This window comes from Littorina saxatilis, linkage group LG2, assembly GCF_037325665.1.
Source record: "Littorina saxatilis isolate snail1 linkage group LG2, US_GU_Lsax_2.0, whole genome shotgun sequence".
NCBI lineage: Eukaryota > Metazoa > Mollusca > Gastropoda > Littorinimorpha > Littorinidae > Littorina > Littorina saxatilis.
In genome coordinates, this window is record NC_090246.1 from 57,044,779 (window position 1) to 57,064,365 (window position 19,587).

The 19,587-nt window shown below is 39.5% G+C and overlaps 2 long non-coding RNA genes across 3 annotated transcripts; one reads left to right on the top strand and one right to left on the bottom strand.

Annotated features, from left to right (window-relative positions):
• Window positions 1-694: 694 nt before the first annotated feature.
• LOC138959329 (uncharacterized) lies at window positions 695-18,664 on the bottom strand. 2 transcript variants are annotated; one of them, XR_011453691.1, is made up of 5 exons: window positions 18,534-18,664; window positions 6,192-6,355; window positions 5,621-5,694; window positions 4,005-4,130; window positions 695-3,424 (listed from the first exon to the last, which is right to left on the bottom strand). It is a non-coding gene; the product is annotated as an uncharacterized lncRNA (long non-coding RNA). The 2 variants fall into 2 exon arrangements; XR_011453690.1 differs by lacking the exon at window positions 18,534-18,664 and having other exon boundaries at window positions 6,192-6,618.
• On the top strand, window positions 11,029-16,546 carry LOC138959328 (uncharacterized). The gene is made up of 3 exons (XR_011453689.1): window positions 11,029-11,863; window positions 12,778-12,942; window positions 14,262-16,546. It is a non-coding gene; the product is annotated as an uncharacterized lncRNA (long non-coding RNA).
• Window positions 18,665-19,587: the final 923 nt, after the last annotated feature.

A 19,587-nucleotide genomic window follows, 5' to 3' on the forward strand; every position in this document is an offset into this window, starting at 1 on the left:
GTTTTGTATCTTACAAAACTACTCAAAATCCCAACAAAACTTCAAGTTTCAATGGGTTTATCACATTTTGGTGTTCACGACAACGCCAGATTTTGATTGGATTTTGTTGAAGTTATCGCTGCGAAATTGCCTGGAATTTCAGCGCGTTTTGCGACGGTCAAAACATCATGTTAAACCATGTTACAGCATGTCTGTAACATGCAAAAATGTCAAGTTTTGATGGCATTAAAGCTTTGGTTTAACGCCAAGTAACATCATGTTATCGTAGACTTAACTTGCAAAACTGCTTGTTTTGGTGGTGTTACAGCTTGCTTGTAATGTGATTAACATCATGTTATTGCTGGTTTAACATGCAAAACCCCATGTTATGTTGGTGTTAAAGATTGCTCAAATGCCTATTAACTCCATGTTATGTTGGTGTTAAAGCTTGCTCAAATGCCTATTAACACCATGTTAGTTGGTGTTAGGCTTGATTATTAATGTAAAAAAACACCATGTTATGACGTTCACATAATTGTTTTCACCTGGATGGAATTTTGTGGAAAAGAAAGCATGTTGTTTGGGAATTGTGTGCGGGTTTCATGCTTGGATATTGCACTTTGCTGACTTGTCACAGGTCAATTGACATTTAACAATATTAGTTTTCAAATGCATCATCCTTCACACATTATGTAAACATCTTTAACATTAACACTTTGGTTGTAAAATTATTGCACTTTATTCAAACAGGACAAAAACAAAAATGCTGATTCACAATGTACAATAGCAAAGGACTATTTTGAGTGGAGACAGTGTTCATCCACACTATAATTGGATAAGCTAAAATAAATTATTCAAATCGGTGAAGGCCACATGAAATGAAAACACACCATCAGTAAATTACTTCCCTTGTGATTAAGAGCGTCATACCCATAAAAGCCATGTAAGTTTTAGCCCATGTGAGTGTGTGTTGGGAGGGGGGGGGGGGGGGGGGGGCAGATGCCCTGTGAAAACATTGGCCATAGAAATATATGTGAATTACTTCCCTTGGGTATAAACATTTATGAATGATTAAATGGGTTTGTTTGTTTGTTTATTTGTTGCTTAACGTCCAGCCGACTACGCAGAGCCATATCAGGACGAGGAAGGGGGGATGAAGGGGGCCACTTGTCAAGCGATTCCTGTTTACAAATGCACTAACCCATTACTTGTGTCCCAGCAGGCTTTAGTAAAACTAAATTAATACCTACTGGAAGATTACCAGTATGTTAAAATAGGCTTAACCTATCTACTGCTGGACTTACATCAGAACACTAACAGATTAAACTATACATGAATCGCGAGACAAGCGGCAAGAGAAGAGATTTTTGGAAAAAATACAGGTGAATGAGCAAGAAGGCAGAAAAAAGAAAAGAATTCATGAAGAAAAAGAGAGCATGACAGGAAAGAGGAACCAAAAATCTACCTAACAGCAAACTAGAAAGCTCCTGCGGTTCCAAAAACAGGAGGGGCCTTTAATTTCATAACCGCAGTGCCCCACTGCGGGAGATTAAATGGGTGAAAGAAGGCCATACAAAATAAAAATCAGTAAATAACTAAATCACTTCCCTTGTGAGTAAGAACAGTCACACCAATGTTCCAACTTTTTGCTAAAAATTCGCCTACAATGTGACCTTCAAAGTTGAAAAGGGGTAACTGAACTTCATGTTTGGATGTCATGGAGTCCAACATGTCAGTAAATTTTGAAAGCCCTAGATTCATAAACATCTGAAAACTGCTCAACGTCTTTGCATCACGGCACATTAATAAAAGTAAGAGTTAGTAAGACTGGCCTAACTGCTATGGTGAGGCAGTAATCACTCGTTGATGAATTCTTTTCTTTCTTTATTTGTTGTTTAACGTCGTTTTCAACCATTCAAGGTTATATCGCGACAGGAAAAGGGGGAGATGGGATAGGGGAAAGGGGGAAGATGGGATAGTGCCACTTGTCAATTGTTTCTTGTTCACAAAAGCACTAATCAAAAAACTGCTCCAGGGGCTTGCAACGTAGTACAATATATGACCTTACTGGGAGAATGCAAGTTTCCAGTACAAAGGACTTAACATTTCTTACATACTGCTTGACTAAAATCTTTACAAACATTGACTATATTCTATACAAGAAACACTGCTTAATATGTAGGTAAATGCACAACAGGTTGTGAACAGAAAATCCAAAAACGTAAGGTCTTAAAAGCGGGGAAGTTTGAAAAGGGGGGGAGGGGGGGACCTAAAATGTGGCGATCATAACAACCGGCATGGGTGGCCGAGTGGTAACGCACTTGCGCTCGGAATCGAGAGGTTGCGTGTTCGACCCTGGGTCAGGCCGCTATTTTCTCCCCCCTTTCCTAACCTAGGTGGTGGGTTCAAGTGCTAGTCTTTCGGATGAGACGAAAAACCGAGGTCCCTTCGTGTACACTACATTGGGGGTGCACGTTAAAGATCCCACGATTGACAAAACGGTCTTTCCTGGCAAAATTGTATTCTTTCTTTATTTGGTGTTTAACGTCGTTTTCAACCACGAAGGTTATATCGCGACGGGCAAAATTGTATAGGCATAGCTAAAAATGTCCACCAAATACCCGTGTGACTTGGAATAATAGGCCGTGAAAAGTAGGATATGCGCCAAAATAGCTGCAGGGATTTTGTTTTCTGCGATCTGCTGGCCGATGTGAATGCGTGATGTATTGTGTAAAAAAATTCCATCTCACACGACATAAATAAATCCCTGCGCCTTGAATATGTGCGCGATATAAATTGCATAAAAAAAAAATCAAAACAAAATCCCTGCGCTTAGAACTGTACCCACGGAATACGCGTGATATAACTATAAGCCTCATATTGATTGATTGATTGATAATTTATCTAACAAAGTTCATTCTGAAATCTTCTTCAGCGTTTGATTATGGAGAGACTAAATCCTCAGTTCAGATGTGGTCTTAACTCCTTGTCTCCCAGGTACGGATATATCCGTACCCACTCATATGGCTCTATCTGACCAGGTATGGATATATATCTGTACACACAGTCACTATGTACATTGCATCTGTTCTCATTCGGCACATATCCGCATCCTGCTTAGACGGTTAGCTTCAGTCGCTTCCTGTAACGTTGATCTAACGCCAGCATTCTAGCCTGTTGATACACAGTTTCTACAATTCTGAGTGACCTGCTGCAGCACAGCTGGTCTCGGCTTAAAAAATCTTGGTCAACATAGATGGGGTACAAAGTGTTATAAAATAAAGCGTCCTTCCAAAGTCGATGACAGGTCCCCAGAGTATTCACAAAATTATATGGTACTGGAAGCCTTGCATGGCGACGAAAAAGATGTCCACGCCTACATGAAGAAGTATCCTTCACGGCTTCAGCGGAAACAGTCGGCTGGGGATGAGGACTAATGGTGAACCTATGTAAAAAATATAGACAAGAACAAAAATATGTCAATGGGAAAACAAAGAAAGAAGTAGAGAAGGACCTCCCCACCTTAACACAGTGAAAATGAAAAACACATGTGAATGTACTTATTTTTTAACCCCCCCCCCCCCTCCAATTAAGACCAATTAAGACCAATTATCCAAGATATTTTTCAGTCCTCAAAGGAGAATTTCACTGTTCTCACGGAACCCTCAAGAAAACTGAGCTGTGCTAATATATTATATAACTGCAAACATCCCTCAAATTCAATATTGCAAGCCACTATACATTCCTCATAAAGGCACATTCCTTCATGCTCACGTGTGAAAACTAACATAAGTTTACAAGTGTGTATCTATTTATAATAATAATAATAATAATAATAATAATAACGGGCATTTATAAAGCGCCTTATCAGAAGTTCAAAGCGCGTGACAACAATACATGTATAAAAAATTCATACAATCACTGTCAGATTCAAACAACACATCATGCACATCTCACATCCCCAGACTCTATGCTAAGGCCAACAAAACAAAATAGTCTGTTTACGGTATCCCAACCGACCCCACCTGTATCTGTTCCTTGCTGTTCTCCAAGAGACACCATGGTGCAGCAAGCTGAAGGGTGTCCTGTCGTATTTCCTCGAAGTTGTAGTAGGCAACCAGGTCAGGAGCAGGAGGTGGGGGGCGACTGACCTGCAGCAGAATTCAAATCAATTAGTCAAGTCACTATGACATATCTTTATTGTTATCGCCACACCAACCCTAAATTTTTCCTTCCATACTGTACAGGGTCCCCACTGGTTTTTAGAAACAAAATTCCATGACTTTTCCATGAGCCTCAATAACATTTTCCATGACTAGATCCACAGGTCGCCATTTCCGAACACGCAAACTTTTTACGTCTTGTCACTGCCAGTTTTGACACTGGCTTGCTTTGCACTGAATTTGAGTCAGTTTCTACGCAGTGTCTCTTCGACAAGCAAGTCAAGCATTTGCTACGCAGTCAGATTATCGGTAATGTTTGCTGGTCCTGTCATTTCACTAAACTGGACCAGCCACTGTTTGTATCCATCTGCACTTTCGTAAATTCCGTTTCGTAACCGTCACTGTGACTTGACGAACTGTCATTTTTTTCACCGCGATACACAGTTCATTGTGAAGATCTTCCTCGGTAATTCGTTCCAATTCCGCATACTTTTTGTTGTCAAGAAACAACTGAAAGAAAGTTTCAAACTCATCATCCTCCATCTTGCTTGTCGAAGCGCTAAAGTACTTTATCGATGCAAAAACAAAAAACTTCGACGAAACCGACTCAAATGCAGCGCAGACGACACGACGAGATAACGGAAGGAAGTGAGCCTCGCTTTGGCTCAAGTGCCGTTAAAAATACCGTTATTCTCGTATGCAAATATGAACGAGAAGTTGGTCATACGAACAAGCCTTGTGCTGGAGACGCAAATCCCGGGGGGGGGGAATGGCTGGGCAACGAAAATCGCCGCTGGCGTGCTAAAGGTTAATTTTTCTTTCTTTCTTATTTTTTTTAAATTCCATGACTTTCCATGACTTGAATTGAAATTCCATGACTTTCCAGGCCTGGAAAATTAAAAATCAAATTCCATGACTTTCCAGGTTTTCCATGACCTGTACGAACCCTGCTGTATTTGTTATCCTGAGAGAGAAAAATCCATGTTGCAGACTCAACTGGAAAAATTCCCTTCTCCATCATCTAGTGGACAGAGCTCACATGATTTCAAACAAATCTTTTTTTAAAGTCACATACTTTGTGCGACAGTGTTAGTTTACTGCAACTGTAATTTATAAATAGCAAATTAATAAATATCACTTATCACTATCAGATAATCAGCTAAATGCCTGGCAGATGACCCTCATTCAAAGTGAGTCGTGGCTAAACCATGAAACTAGAAAAACAGGTTATACAGTGGAACACCCCTTTTAAGACCTACAATAATCTGAGAAAATTCAGTCTTAAAAAGGAGGGAGTCTTAAAAGGGGGGTAATTTTACAGAGGTTGTGAACAGAAAGTCTGAGAAAACAAGGTCTTTAAAAGGAGGGAGTCTTAAATTGGGGGGTCTTAACAGGGGGGTTCCACTGTACCACAATATAAATCTCACACTGACAGCGGACAAAAACTGAGAAAACACCCAGTATACATCGGTACTCACAAAAGAGTTACAAGTAGCATCTCCAGGAGCCGAAATCCCAAGCCCTTGATATCTGCACGTTTAGCATCTTGTACCTGGAATAGTAAATCACTTTATCAAAATTATCAATATCATATGATTACTTACTAAAATAACTTTATGAAGTGATCTAGCACTGTCAATGGCAATAGTATCATGACAGTTTGACAGTGAGATTACGATTAATCATCCTCATTAACAAATAACATAGATCAGTTCTAATGTAGTACCTGTTTGTAGTGAACTCACCAGCAGAAGTATTGCATACATGTATTAATTGCGCATTACTGAATCCATGCACCCACATAGTCTCTTACTAATTTGCAAAACCATAATGACTTCAAACCTCTGATGAATTACATAACTCATTTATGAAGAGTAGTTAATACTAATAGTTGTAGTACAAACCCAAGTTTGTGTGCGTGTTTGTATGTGTGGGTGGGGGTGTCGAGGGGTGGGGGGGGGACGGGGACGGTTACCGATGGTTCACCCACAAAAATGTACACTTACTAAGTAACACTTAAAGTAACTATTTTCAAAGCTTCTTGCTTACCTTGGAATAGTGTCAAGCAGCTTATGTTGTGTCTAGATCAGCCATCAGATCTTCACACTCAGCGGGGTCAGCCTGCACATGCTGCAAACTGGACATGCCTGCAATTCTTGAGTAACCAATCTGTTGTTGCGGAGACAACGGAACCATGCTCAAGTCAGGTCCAACTGAAATAAAAGCATATTGTTAGCTGATAAATGATTTGGTCAAGCAAAACCATGCGGTATTTTTTTAATAAAATATTTAAATTTAGGCAAGCGATTCACAGAGCGCAGCGCGCTGTGCAGCGCGGCAATTCACAGAGCGCGGCACGTTGTGCAGCGCAGCGATTCCCAGAGCGCGGCTATTGCTCTCACCAGCGCAGATTGTTGATGCGCTTTATTTTTGTACATGTATGCATGATTATCAGCAACATTTTACAGTCTTTCTTTGGACACGCAAAAGCAACTTCAGGGCTGCAAGACTACAAAATTGCACTTTATGCAGACTGAATATATATATATATATATACGCGTTCAAATCAACTGGAAAAAAAACCCACGCTGAAAAAATGATCTGCGCATGCGCGAATTCCAAAATGGCTGCTGAAGTGTTAACTGGTGTGACACCGATTAACAGTTCCGCGGCACTGTACTCGGATAATTGTTTAAAAACGTCATCCCAGTTTAAAAACTCAGCTCCTTTCCATATATATAGTAGAAGCCATTGCAATGACATGTAGTGATATGAGTATGAGTATGACTGCCAAGTATTCAAGGCCGGTGTCACAAACTGAAAACTCTGCCTGAACAATCCTTCTCATTGCGGTCAATGCGCATGCGCTAACATGGGGAGATTAATCAGGTCGTGAACAACCTAACCCTTAGCCTTACCCTAACCCATGGTTCGATCGGTCAAAGGGTCGCATTTTTGTAAGTCCAAGATTGGCGCATGCGCATTGACCGCAATGAGAAGGATTGTTCAGCAGAGGTAGGCACGTTTTTACATCGACGCGGCGATATACTGGTGAATTCAGTTGAAAGAGTGAGAGAGAGAGAATGGCTCAGCTCTGTTTTTCGTTTTATTGACAGTTTTATTTCTCAAATAGATCAGATAGATGTAGCTGTTGTAAACTTTGCGATTGTGAAGGAAATGTATCGGCAGAATACATCGCGCGTCGTGAATCGCAGCGTTCCTCGTAGTGCAGCGCGTTGTAAATCGCAACGCTGCACAACGTGACGCGCGCTGTGAATCCACTTCGTTAAATTTATGTATACCTCGCTGATGCAAAAATAATGTACTTATTAACTATTAGCATTTAGCTGGTCATTCAAACCATAGCTTGTTTAAAGCTAGTAGTAGCAGTAGTATTTAGTACTAGTAGTAATGATTTAGTAAAATACTACTATAGTAGAACTCGAACTCCTATTGCTAGTAAATTACTACCCAGCCAGCATGATTCTGCGTGACGCATGCGTTATTTCTGCGTTTTTCATGCGGGGATGCGTACGGCCTCGTGACACCTTCGCTTCGCGCGCGTTACTTTTCGCCAACTTTTACGCAGATTGTCGCATTCGAAACGACTTCACCACGCAGTGTTTAGCACGCATGGATTCAATGAAAAGGTGATTGCAATTTTTGTTTTTCCTAATTTTATACCGTGGGTTTATGCATTTACTTCATGAAATAATTTATTATATTTTATGTTATTAAAAAATATTTACTTTTAAATTTTGGTCATGAATAGTTATTCTTCTTCAAAAACTTCTTTTTTTTTTTTTTTAGAAAAAAAATTGCATAAAAACTTTCAATCCGTTATTTTTCAGTTTATCTTAAGACAGTTTCGGTTAAAAAAAAAAAAAATGCATTTAAAAGTTTAATAAAAATATTTTTATTTTATGTTTACAATGGTTTTCCCATTTCATTTTTATTTAATCATTTTGTTATTACTAACATTTATTTGCTTAATTGTTATCCTGATTATTTTTATCTTAAAATAAATATGATTATTTTAATTTGTATTATCATTATAATTGTTTTAGCATGTAATATAATTATTGTAATGGGGATTTGGTATTGTTGTAGGAATCAGCTTTCCACAAAATAATGTCGTGGAAAAATCTAGGCAAAGCATAATAAAAATATTATATGAACAGAAAAGATAACTGAAATCTATATGAACACCCATAACAAAACGATAAAAACATTAAAAAAATTCAGATTAAACAAAAAAATGTAAACTAAAGTAACTTTGAAACTAATTATCTACTCAAAATAAAGGCTGATGTTAATGGTTACATAAAATTTGTTCTCAGCATATTTTCATTTTATTTTATTTTGCTTTGGAAGAAAATCTCTATGAAAGTTCAATTTCAGGGGAGACAGTTACCTTGACTGAAAAGAGCAATTTATTGAAGTTATTTCCCTTGTCTGTCAGACAATCTCCAACTTCCTGTTGGCAAGAAGTCTGTCAAATCCACATTGTATCGGCGTTTTTTTGCTTTTTCTTCATATTGACTTCTGGATCTGGATCTGGATAACCCGCCTGGGTTGGTGGTTGGCGGGTGCGCCACAGAAGCCGACGACGACTATCAACGTGACGTTTTTTTTGGGTGTGCGCATCTAAAAGAGTCTTAAAAGTTCACTGTACACAAGGTGGATATAGTGTACAACTCCAGCTGGTCTTCTTGCTGCTGTACTTGCGGTTTTAGTCCGTTTGCCCTAGAATGTAGGCTTTTCAAGCACAGTTAAAAAATGCTATGTTACAATGTTAAAAACTGGATAAAAACTACTGAGGCTCTCACACTGGTTTCTGCCCCCCTAACGCCGATGAGAAGGCGCTGGGCGTGGTCAGGGTGACGGTGGCTTCGCTCAAATTGTTCCACTCGATCACTGTCTTTATAAAGAACGAGTTCCTGTATTGATCAGTCTTTGAGGTAGGAGCTTTGAAACAGCGGCTGTTGTTGGTTGCCTGTCTCTGGAGGATGTTTTGGCTCTCATACCCCTCGTAGGCTTTAGGCTTGACTCGGCGCCGAGATACGCTCACCGGGGTGAGGAAGGAGTCAGGGGGTAAGGCAGGTACAAGTCCATTGATGATTTTGAACAGCATCGTCAGGCGAAGTTGCTGACGGCGTTCCTGGAGTGTAGGGAGTTGGAGGTACTCTAGCATCTTGGTGACGCAGCCTGGGTCCTTGGACACGTAGTCTTTCATGATGAACCTAGCGGCTAGGCGTTGGATGCGTTCGAGTCTCTCAACGTCTTGTTTGTAGTAGGGGTCCCAGACCACCGCCCCGTACTCAAGGGTGGACCTGACAAGAGTGATGTAGGCAAGGCGACGGCACTCACGTGGGCAGTTCCGGAGGTTCCGGCGTAAGAAGCCCAGGATAGATCCTGCCCTCTTGCAGAGACTGGTGATGTGGGGGCCCCACTTCAGGTCGGCTGAGATCTGTATGCCGAGGTACGGGTTCTGTTCGACCTGTTGGAGGATGGTGTCTCCGAGGCTGTAGAAGTAGTGGGATGTGGATCTGGTGGAGAGGACGTAGCACTTCTTAGCGTTGAACCTCATCCCCCACTGGTTTGCCCACTCTTCCAAGCTCTTTAGGTCTGCCTGTAGCGTAAGGTGGTCCTTGTATTTTTGACTTGCTTATTGGATGCAAGGTAATCTTATCCTTCTCTCTGAAATGAAGATTGACTTCTTGCAAGAATAGGTAAGTTGATCAACTGAAGGAAAGATTTGGGAATTTGAATTTTTGATAGCTCGCGGCTTCGGCTTCCGAGTTTGATGGCAGAGAGAATTTCTCACACTTTCGATTTTTTTTTCGCCTAGAAGAACACTGTTCTATTCATTCATGTTTGTTTTGTCTGAAAGATGGATGAATGAACTAACTTTTCCAAAAACATAAAGTTGATTGATGCAGTGGTTTGTTTTTAAGGAGTTGTGGAAGAGTGAAAATACCATCCGAATCCCGATTCGCGGGTCGCTCACGGCACCATAAAAACTGAATTTTCGTTTATCATTTTATGTCTCATTGTCTGTTTCTTGGTGAACTTTGGTTGGTTCCTAATCTGGTCGAGTCATTGCGGCAGCAGTTGTCAGGAGCTTTAGTAGTAATACTAATAGGCTCTTCATAAATCTGTTTTTTTTTTTATTTGTATCTTTTTATTTTTCCACAGATGTTCAACTTTCAGTTCCGCATACTGACATAGACTCATAGTGGAATATTCTGTGTCTGAGTCTCGGAAAAGAGAAAAATTACCCTTGTTCCCGAGGCATGCATAGACTAGAGAGGCAGGCAGAGGCTGTGTCAGCGTGTGCAGTGATAAAGTTGAAAAACAGATTTTTTTAAATAAAAATAAAAAATACATCACAGAGAAAATAAATATACTAATTTAGTGAAATTGAGATGCTTATATTTAATAATTAATATTCCAGTTTTGATGTTTGCGTGTTACTGTTACTGTTAGGTTTGGGAATCAATGTGATCCTATTTAACTTCCAAGTATTTATTTTTTCAGAAAGCTTTGACTTGAGTATGACGGTGCTCACTCAGTCACTGCTTGTTTGAACTGAAGGTGAAGAAAGCTGAGATGGACAGTGACCTTAACACCGCCACCGATGCCAGTAACGCAGACTGTCGTTCCGTCCCGGCAAGGTGAAGATGAACAGGTATGGCTCGATAGCAATGAGTGTCTCATTCAGAGTCATTGATAGTGACACTGACAGCGTCTTTTTGTTCTGTGACTTTGGCTTATTTTGTGTTTTATTATTTTGGTTATAACCAGATGTGTCAAACAAATTCAGCTGATCTCTTTTACTGTTTTAGTGAAACAAATGTATTGTTTCCAGCAAAGGGAAAAAAAATCGGGTGGGGGCGGTTGGTCGATTTTATTTTTATATTTAAATTTTTATTTTATTTTAATAGTTTTATTGATGTTTGTTTTTAATTAACACAGGCATCTCATTGATGAGAAAGTGTGAACTGTGTCCGCGGGATGCCAGAGAAGAGTAACTTTTCATCCAAAGTCTGCAAAATTGAATTTAAAATTTAACCTTTTTGATGAATATTTTTGAATGAATACAAAAAGTTCTAGTGTTTGGAGGAAAAGTTAAGGTCAGTTCAACTTTAAACAATGATTTTTAGTGTGTGTTTGTTCTTCTGTCTAAAAAATAAAAATAAAAAAATCTGCTTGAAGTAAATACACACAAAAATTTTCATCTCCAACTGCTGAGTCCCTACATCTTTTTACCCCATCAAATGCCACTCTGTATGCCCCTTTAAAAATTGATTGCAATATATATATTCCTCATCTTCTCCTGAATTCAAAAATATAGAGATGTCACGTTTACTTTGAACATTTGCTCAGATTGTTTTTTAGTGCTGATGGTTTCTTTTCAGGCCGACAGATTGTCTAAAATATGTATTGCTTCATGTAAATGTCTTTTTGTTCTTCTTTTCTTCCATTCAGCGGACACAAGACTACGAGCAGAGCAGAGCGGCAAGATAAACATCAGTTCTTGCTGCTGGAGAAGGTTCTACAGGAGCAGATGGACCTGATGCGACTAATTTAGTAATTGGTCGCCAAAGAATCATGGTGGAGCCAGAGCCTGTGCTACTGTTCGATGGAGTCATCTTTTTACTGTTGAGTGTGGAAGATGTTGAAGGCACATGATGGATCTGTCGAAGGAGTGATCACTGGTAGGTGGCTTTGAATGCTATTGTTGAAGCAGACCAGTCATGCCTGTGCTATTTTCCCCAGATAACTGTAGCAAGATCTTGTGAGAGTGACATGTTATTGTTAGACGCTCTTTAGGCTTTAAATGTTACCTTGAGTGTGTGCTTTTTGGAGGATGCCAGATGTCATCACGGTTCACGGGTGTATCTTAACTGTTCATCAGTTCTCAGTCATGACCAGTTTCCCATTATCCTGGGAATTCATGCAAGGTTTATGCGTATTGGTCACATTTGTGAATTTAACCAACACATTTTGATGATAAAACTATGCTTATGGGTACGCACAATGATGGGCCTCTTTTTCTCATGTGGGGTGCGGAAAATGCATGCACCACTTTGTTTTCTGTGATCATTGCATCTGTGAGAAATAATGCAAATATTGCTCTGTGGCCAGAGCTGCCATCTGCTAGGTTTTCAGGGATGTAACAGAAATTGCTACGCTGTTTCCTCAAGTTCAAAATTGCAAGTGCTACACTCAAGCAAATAATCACAAACATGCAACAGTGCCTTCTTGTGAGTTCTGATTCTCACTTTGTGTAGGCATCGGATTATGGGTCAGAAAAAAATTGTCCACACTGAATAGTATCACGGTTGACGCTCTCTTCTAACTATGTTTGTGCTTTCCAAATGAAGATTTGTGAGATAGTATTGAATGATTGATGCAGGTCACCTGAGGTGTGTGATTACATTTTATGACAATGCTACACTCAATCACCATTTGCTCTTCTGAAAACTTTTTTTTTTAAAGCAAGTGCGATTATTGATTTTTTGTTCCAGGTGACAGTATGATGCTTCCAGATTGAATTGTTTGTATGTGAAGAAGAGCTGTCTGAATATTTGATTTTTGGAATTCAGTTGGCTTGTTTTGTTTGTTTCAGATCCATGACCATGAGCTCGGTGTGGTTGGTGGACATGAACTAAAGACGACTACTGATGCTGTGATGACAAAGGTGTTCCATAGGCTACACGGTTGCTGACAGGGGGCTCTGGGGGAGGGCAGGGAAAGAGACCATGGTGTACGCTGCGACTAAAAGCCATCGACAGTGAGTTGTTTTTCATAATTTGTAAAATCATCCTGGTCCTTTTAGGAAGAAGATAAAATCCATGTCTACAAAACAAGTTATTTCTGTCTCAAATTTTGTTCTTTGGAATCAATTTTAAATTTGCCATGTTTCACATGTGAATGATAGTTGTCAAAGCTTTTACGCTTAACATTAAATTGCTAGAAGCCAAGTTCCTGAGCTCATTTGTCAGTGTCATGGATTTTCGACTACATACGAAATAAGGATGTTAGCAAACGGTATGATGTCGTCACATATGCGTCTGCACGTCACAGTACATGTATTATGAATTTCCGAAGGCCCCCAAAGAAAAAGTCATAGTAAAGGTAACTTTAACCACTTGACTGCCTTATGACGGGTATACCAGTCATGCGCTTGTGCAGCCGCAGCGCCTTAGGACGGGTAAACCCGTCTTCTCCGTTCCGGGATTTTCCAGAAATGCTACGTCACTGCTGACACACAAATAGCAGCCAATGGCTTGGTAGGATACCTCATTCTCATGAATAAACATAAATGGTGATGCGGTTTTGCGTTTGAAGGCTATTTTCGGCCTTGTCGACAGGGTATGGGAGAGAAATCTCGACTCGTCAAAATGGCTAACGGTGACTGTCGACCGGGCCCTAGTAGGGAAAAACAAAGCCGGACTGACGCTACAGGCGGTGCAAATGATTATGGATACTGACAGGGGAAGGGGGAGATCTTCTTTCGGACAATTCGTTGGAAACAGGTAGATGACAGTGATTATAATCCTTTCTTGGAGCGAGCAAAACAGCCACCTGTGTTTGATCCACAGGCACCGGAAGATGCGCCGGGCTGATTTTTCAAAAGTTCATATTTAAACATCATTATAAGCCAAACTAATTATCATTTCCATGATTAGACACTAAAAACAGATTCTTGGTTCAATTTCCTTTAAAAACAACATAGGTTTTACTTACCTACCTACTGTCAGTTTGAAGCTAGATTTTTTTGTGAATTATTACACCCCAAACTCCAATATTCCCTGGCAGTCAGGAATGCACATACCCAAGTTTTGATTGGCAGCGAAAGGGTTAAAACAAATATTAGGGTAGGTATTTTTTTTTACTTCTCTTCTACAAGGATTACAATGTGTTGTAATTTCCTAACTCAAGTATAGTTGGTGTGTTGTAAAAGTGTATGGTGTGTATGCAAGTTTGTGTGTCTGTATGATTTTTAGCAAGTTTACAGGCGTCAGGAAATAAACTTGAGACTTTTCTCAAATCAGTGATAGTTGTTTGATGATCTTTAAGTTCATGTTATTTTTTTGTTTTGTCATGCAGAGGCTGTTCCGTGAAGCTGTACGGGTGCCACAGGTCAAGACCTTGAAGACGGCCGTTCAAGACTGGTTTTTGGAAGCCTGTGATAAAAGAAAGAGACAACAGGCCATGGAAGAGCCTTCATGATTTGGTTTGCAGTAATTGAACTTTGTAATCTCTGTAGGCTTATTTACAATGCTAGTTGCAAAAATTTGATGAATGTAAGATTTGACTCGCCTGAGAAATTGCTAGTGAGTAATTGTATTTCACAGTTCAGGTCTGTGTGGCTGATGGGTAATGTACAGAAGAGTCTGGGGTTTTGTTGGACATTATTTAAGCTAAGCTTTAAACTTCACACTCTTCTACAGATGATGTTCAGACATGATGTACCCTTTTAGGTTGTGTCAGAACGACAGAAGACTAAACTGGAAGTGCTCAACTACCATTACTATATCAGTGGAGACGCATGGATGCATTTGAACTTTTCTTGTGGGTATCCCATACTAAAAATATAGAATACATGATTCTGGAAAAGCTGTTCAAGGGCACTTACACACTATATTCGATTTTTAATACACGACTCAAACCTTCAGGCTAAATTAAAATGAATAAAATACAAGTATAAAGAGTTCAGAAAAGAAGAAAACAAAAAGTGAACAAATAGAAAGAAAAGGTTTTAACAATTCCTTGTCATTTATGGGAGTCGAACGCAAACAACCTAGGCAGCTTGAAGGAGACAATGCATGATGCGGGTTTTTGTTGTTCTTTATTATTTTTTGGAGTTGAGTTGAGAATTTAGAAGCGAGACTAGAAATATTTTTTTTTGTTGCTGCTGTTAAAACCGTTATGATTGGATTTCTATAGATGTAAGTCTTGGTGCACCTGATAAAAATTTAGCCCTTGAATGCAGGCAGTGTAAGGTAAATGAAGCAAAGTTCTCTCCGAAACAGCAAAAAAAATGCATTTCAATTATATTGATCCTCGCCACCTTATTTTGTTTGCTGAGCAGCTGGCCGCTGGAGACTTGTCTATCATTTTGTGAGTAAGCTGCGTGTTTTACATCCATTTTGAGATGGCAAACCTATGTTTTACGCAGTCTGATAAGTTTTTTTTAATTTATGAGTTTTATGTCATGTTTTTTTTTAAATTTATGAGTTTATGTCATGTTGGTGTGCTTATACATATCAGTGGAGAAGGGGCATTGAATAAGTGTTTCTTTTTGATATCATTGTTCTGAATTTTGACTATTAGCTGGCATTTTACCTTTTGTTTCATTATTGTAGTTGTTACTTTTGTGTAGTGAAACTTGATAACTCACTGCTGCCCATGTCCAGGTTGTGTCAATTGTTTTTTCTTCACTGAACGTACCACTGATTATCAATGATGACATCAGGGTTTTGTTCTGTTTTTTCTCTGGCATTTGAATTTGCTTCAAATCATTGTGAACTTTTTTTTTCCATGCAAAGTTACTGGTATATGTGAATATGTTAACACACTTCAAATCAAAACCTGAAATGTCTCCTTTTTGACTCACATGCGAAGCAAAAGTGAGTCTATGTACTCACCCGAGTCGTCCGTCCGTCCGTCCGTCCGTCCGGACGTCCGTCCGGACGTCCGTCCGTCCGTCCGGAAAACTTTAACGTTGGATATTTCTTGGACACTATTCAGTCTATCAGTACCAAATTTGGCAAGATGGTGTATGATGACAGGGCCCCAAAAAACATACATAGCATCTTGACCTTGCTTCAAGGTCAAGGTCGCAGGGGCCATAAATGTTGCCTAAAAAACAGCTATTTTTCACATTTTTCACATTTTCTCTGAAGTTTTTGAGATTGAATACCTCACCTATATATGATATATAGGGCAAAGTAAGCCCCATCTTTTGATACCAGTTTGGTTTACCTTGCTTCAAGGTCAAGGTCACAGGAGCTCTTCAAAGTTGGATTGTATACATATTTTGAAGTGACCTTGACCCTGAACTATGGAAGATAACTGTTTCAAACTTAAAAATTATGTGGGGCACATGTTATGCTTTCATCATGAGACACATTTGGTCACATATGATCAAGGTCAAGGTCACTTTGACCCTTATGAAATGTGACCAAAATAAGGTAGTGAACCACTAAAAGTGACCATATCTCATGGTAGAAAGAGCCAATAAGCACCATTGTACTTCCTATGTCTTGAATTAACAGCTTTGTGTTGCATGACCTTGGATGACCTTGACCTTGGGTCAAGGTCACATGTATTTTGGTAGGAAAAATGTGTAAAGCATGTGAGTCGTATGGGCTTTGCCCTTCTTGTTAAAAGTTATTTTTTTAATTTCTTTTATTTAAATGGTACACATTCATATGATTGTCTCCCTTTTTTTTCCTTTTTTTTGGTCCTTTTTTTTTGGTCTCTCCTTCTCTTATTTTGTTTTTTTCTTTCTTATTCTTCGGTTTGTTCTTCCTTTTATCTTCTTATCCTCTTTCTCTTGCTTGTTCCTTGTCCCAGTATGCTTTCACGCCGCCCCATCTAATTATTTTGTGCTCCATCCACATCTGAATTTCGTTCAGCTGCCTTGTCCGAAATGTGTGTGGGGCACATATGTATGTTTAATGTCAATGTTCATGTTTCAAGTTCCTTGCTTTGTGAATTGCATACCAATGTTTTATGCAGTCGTGATAGATTCTAAATGTATGTGTTATCCTAGTTTGGTGTACATTGACTGGATTTCGATCCCTGGAGAATGGGCATTAACTAAGTGTTTGTTTGTAATATCATTAGTAATCTGAAGTTCAACTATTAGCTGGCTTGTAGAACTTTTTTTCTCTTTTTGTTGCTGTTCTGTATTCAAACATGTTGATACAACTCACTGCTGCCTATGCCTAGGCTGTGCCAATTATTTATTTATTTGTTTACATCAATGTGATATAGTGACGAGTGTACATCAAAATTCTCTCTTATAAGTTATACTGGATTCTTCACTGCATGTACTACGGCGTATCGATGATGACTATCAGGGTTTTGTTATATTTATTCTTTGTTCTGCCAATTTGAATTCTGCTTTGAATAGTATTTTGATCATTTTTGTTTCCGTGCTGCTGGTATGTCAAAATGCAGTGAAATTAAAACCTGGAAGTCACAATGGCAATAAGCGAGATTCAAATCTCTCCTTTGTTTTAATCAATTTATTTTACTGCATTTTTGTTTTAGAACTTGTACATAATTATGATCATCTCTGTTATCGAACCTGCACGCTTGACCTTTGTCTTTCTGGATCAATACAATGTTGTGCACTGCCCATTATTTGTTTGTGAGTGCGTAAAGCGGTTGTGTGGTCTGCGTAAAATTGTGTGGTCAATCGTGACATCTGCGTGGAGAGTGCGTCAAATGCGTGAGAATGCGTAAAGCAATTGTGACATCTGCGTGGAGAGTGCGTCAAATGCGTGAGAATGCGTACAGCAATTGTGACATCTGCGTGAAGAGAGCGTAAAAAGCGCGTAATGCCTGAGAATGCGTCAATAATTTGTGACATCTGCGTGGAGAGTGCGTAAGATGATCAGGACATCTGCGTCAAGAGCGCGTTAAATGCGTAAAGCAATCGTGTCGTCTGCGTGGAGAGCGCGTTAATAGCGTGAGAATGCGTAAAGCAATCGTGACGTCTGCGTGGAGAGTGCGAATTTGTCTTGGTGTCAAATAAGCGTGCGCTGGAGGTGCGTATGGTCTGCGTAATCTGAGGGAAAACGAGTGTGTCACGCATGTATTTCGCTTTGCAAAATCGCGCGCGTTACGCATGCGTCCAGTGCAGTTGTTACGCAGAGTTTGGCGACTGCGACACGCATTCGCTGCGCAAAATTTTGCTGGCTGGGTAATTAGTGCACACAAGAACAACCATGGCAGTTGGCAATGGCACTGGCAGAATACGATCAAATATCATTATTAGTCTCACCATGGGTTGACGTCCCATCAAAATGAATCACTGAATGAATTAGGGACTGAATCAAACTTCAGAGACATCATGATCATTACAATTTTTCACAAAGACTGATTTTCAGCAAACAGCCATGTTTACCTGTACAAATGTATCAGTGCTATCACTATGACTATGAGTATGACAGTGTGGTAACTGGTAAGCTTAGTATTTGGTTCGAGCACAGGCGAAAGGTATCGTCCACTGGACCACCAGACTACTTTCATACTCAATACTCATAGAAAGTTGTGGTCCAGTGAAGGATACCTTCCGCCTGTGGTTCGAGACAGAGACAAAGTTGAAACTTAATTCGAGAAGCCAAACGGCTGACGAATACTTACGTATTTTGAGCAAAACCCACACACGTCGACCACAAGTTGATGTCTGCTGGAGTACGTAGTCATAAAAACGTCCATAAAGCTTGGTTTTGAAACGTTTCTTAGCACGAGTTAGATTTATCCGCCATTTTTGATAACATTTTACTGCACATGGCGCATGCGCGGTCTGCGCGACGTTACCAAACTATCGCCGGCACAGGCCACTGGCACTGATCTAAAAAGAGAGACTGACAAGTACAGGCACCTTATGGTGACTGATAACCCGACAGGCACAACCATGCTGTTGTTGTACGTTGTTGTGTTTTGTAGTTGTTATATTTAGTCAAGTTTTGACTAAATATTTTAACATCGAGGGGGAATCGAAACGAGGGTCGTGGTGTATGTGCGTGTGTGTGTCTGTGTGTGTGTGTAGAGCGATTCAGACTAAACTACTGGACCGATCTTTATGAAATTTGACATGAGAGTTCCTGGGTATGAAATCCCCGAACGTTTTTTTCATTTTTTTGATAAATGTCTTTGATGACGTCATATCCGGCTTTTCGTGAAAGTTGAGGCGGCACTGTCACGCCCTCATTTTTCAACCAAATTGGTTGAAATTTTGGTCAAGTAATCTTCGACGAAGCCCGGACTTCGGTATTGCATTTCAGCTTGGTGGCTTAAAAATTAATCAATGACTTTGGTCATCAAAAATCTGAAAATTGTAAAAAAAAAAAAAAATTTTATAAAACGATCCAAATTTACGTTTATCTTATTTTCCATCATTTGCTGATTCCAAAAACATATAAATATGTTATATTCGGATTAAAAACAAGCTCTGAAAATTAAATATATAAAAATTATTATCAAAATTAAATTGTCCAAATCAATTTAAAAACACTTTCATCTTATTCCTTGTCGGTTCCTGATTCCAAAAACATATAGATATGATATGTTTGGATTAAAAACACGCTCAGAAAGTTAAAACAAAGAGAGGTACAGAAAAGCGTGCTATCTTTCTTAGCGCAACTGCTACCCCGCTCTTCTTGTCAATTTCACTGCCTTTGCCATGAGCGGTGGA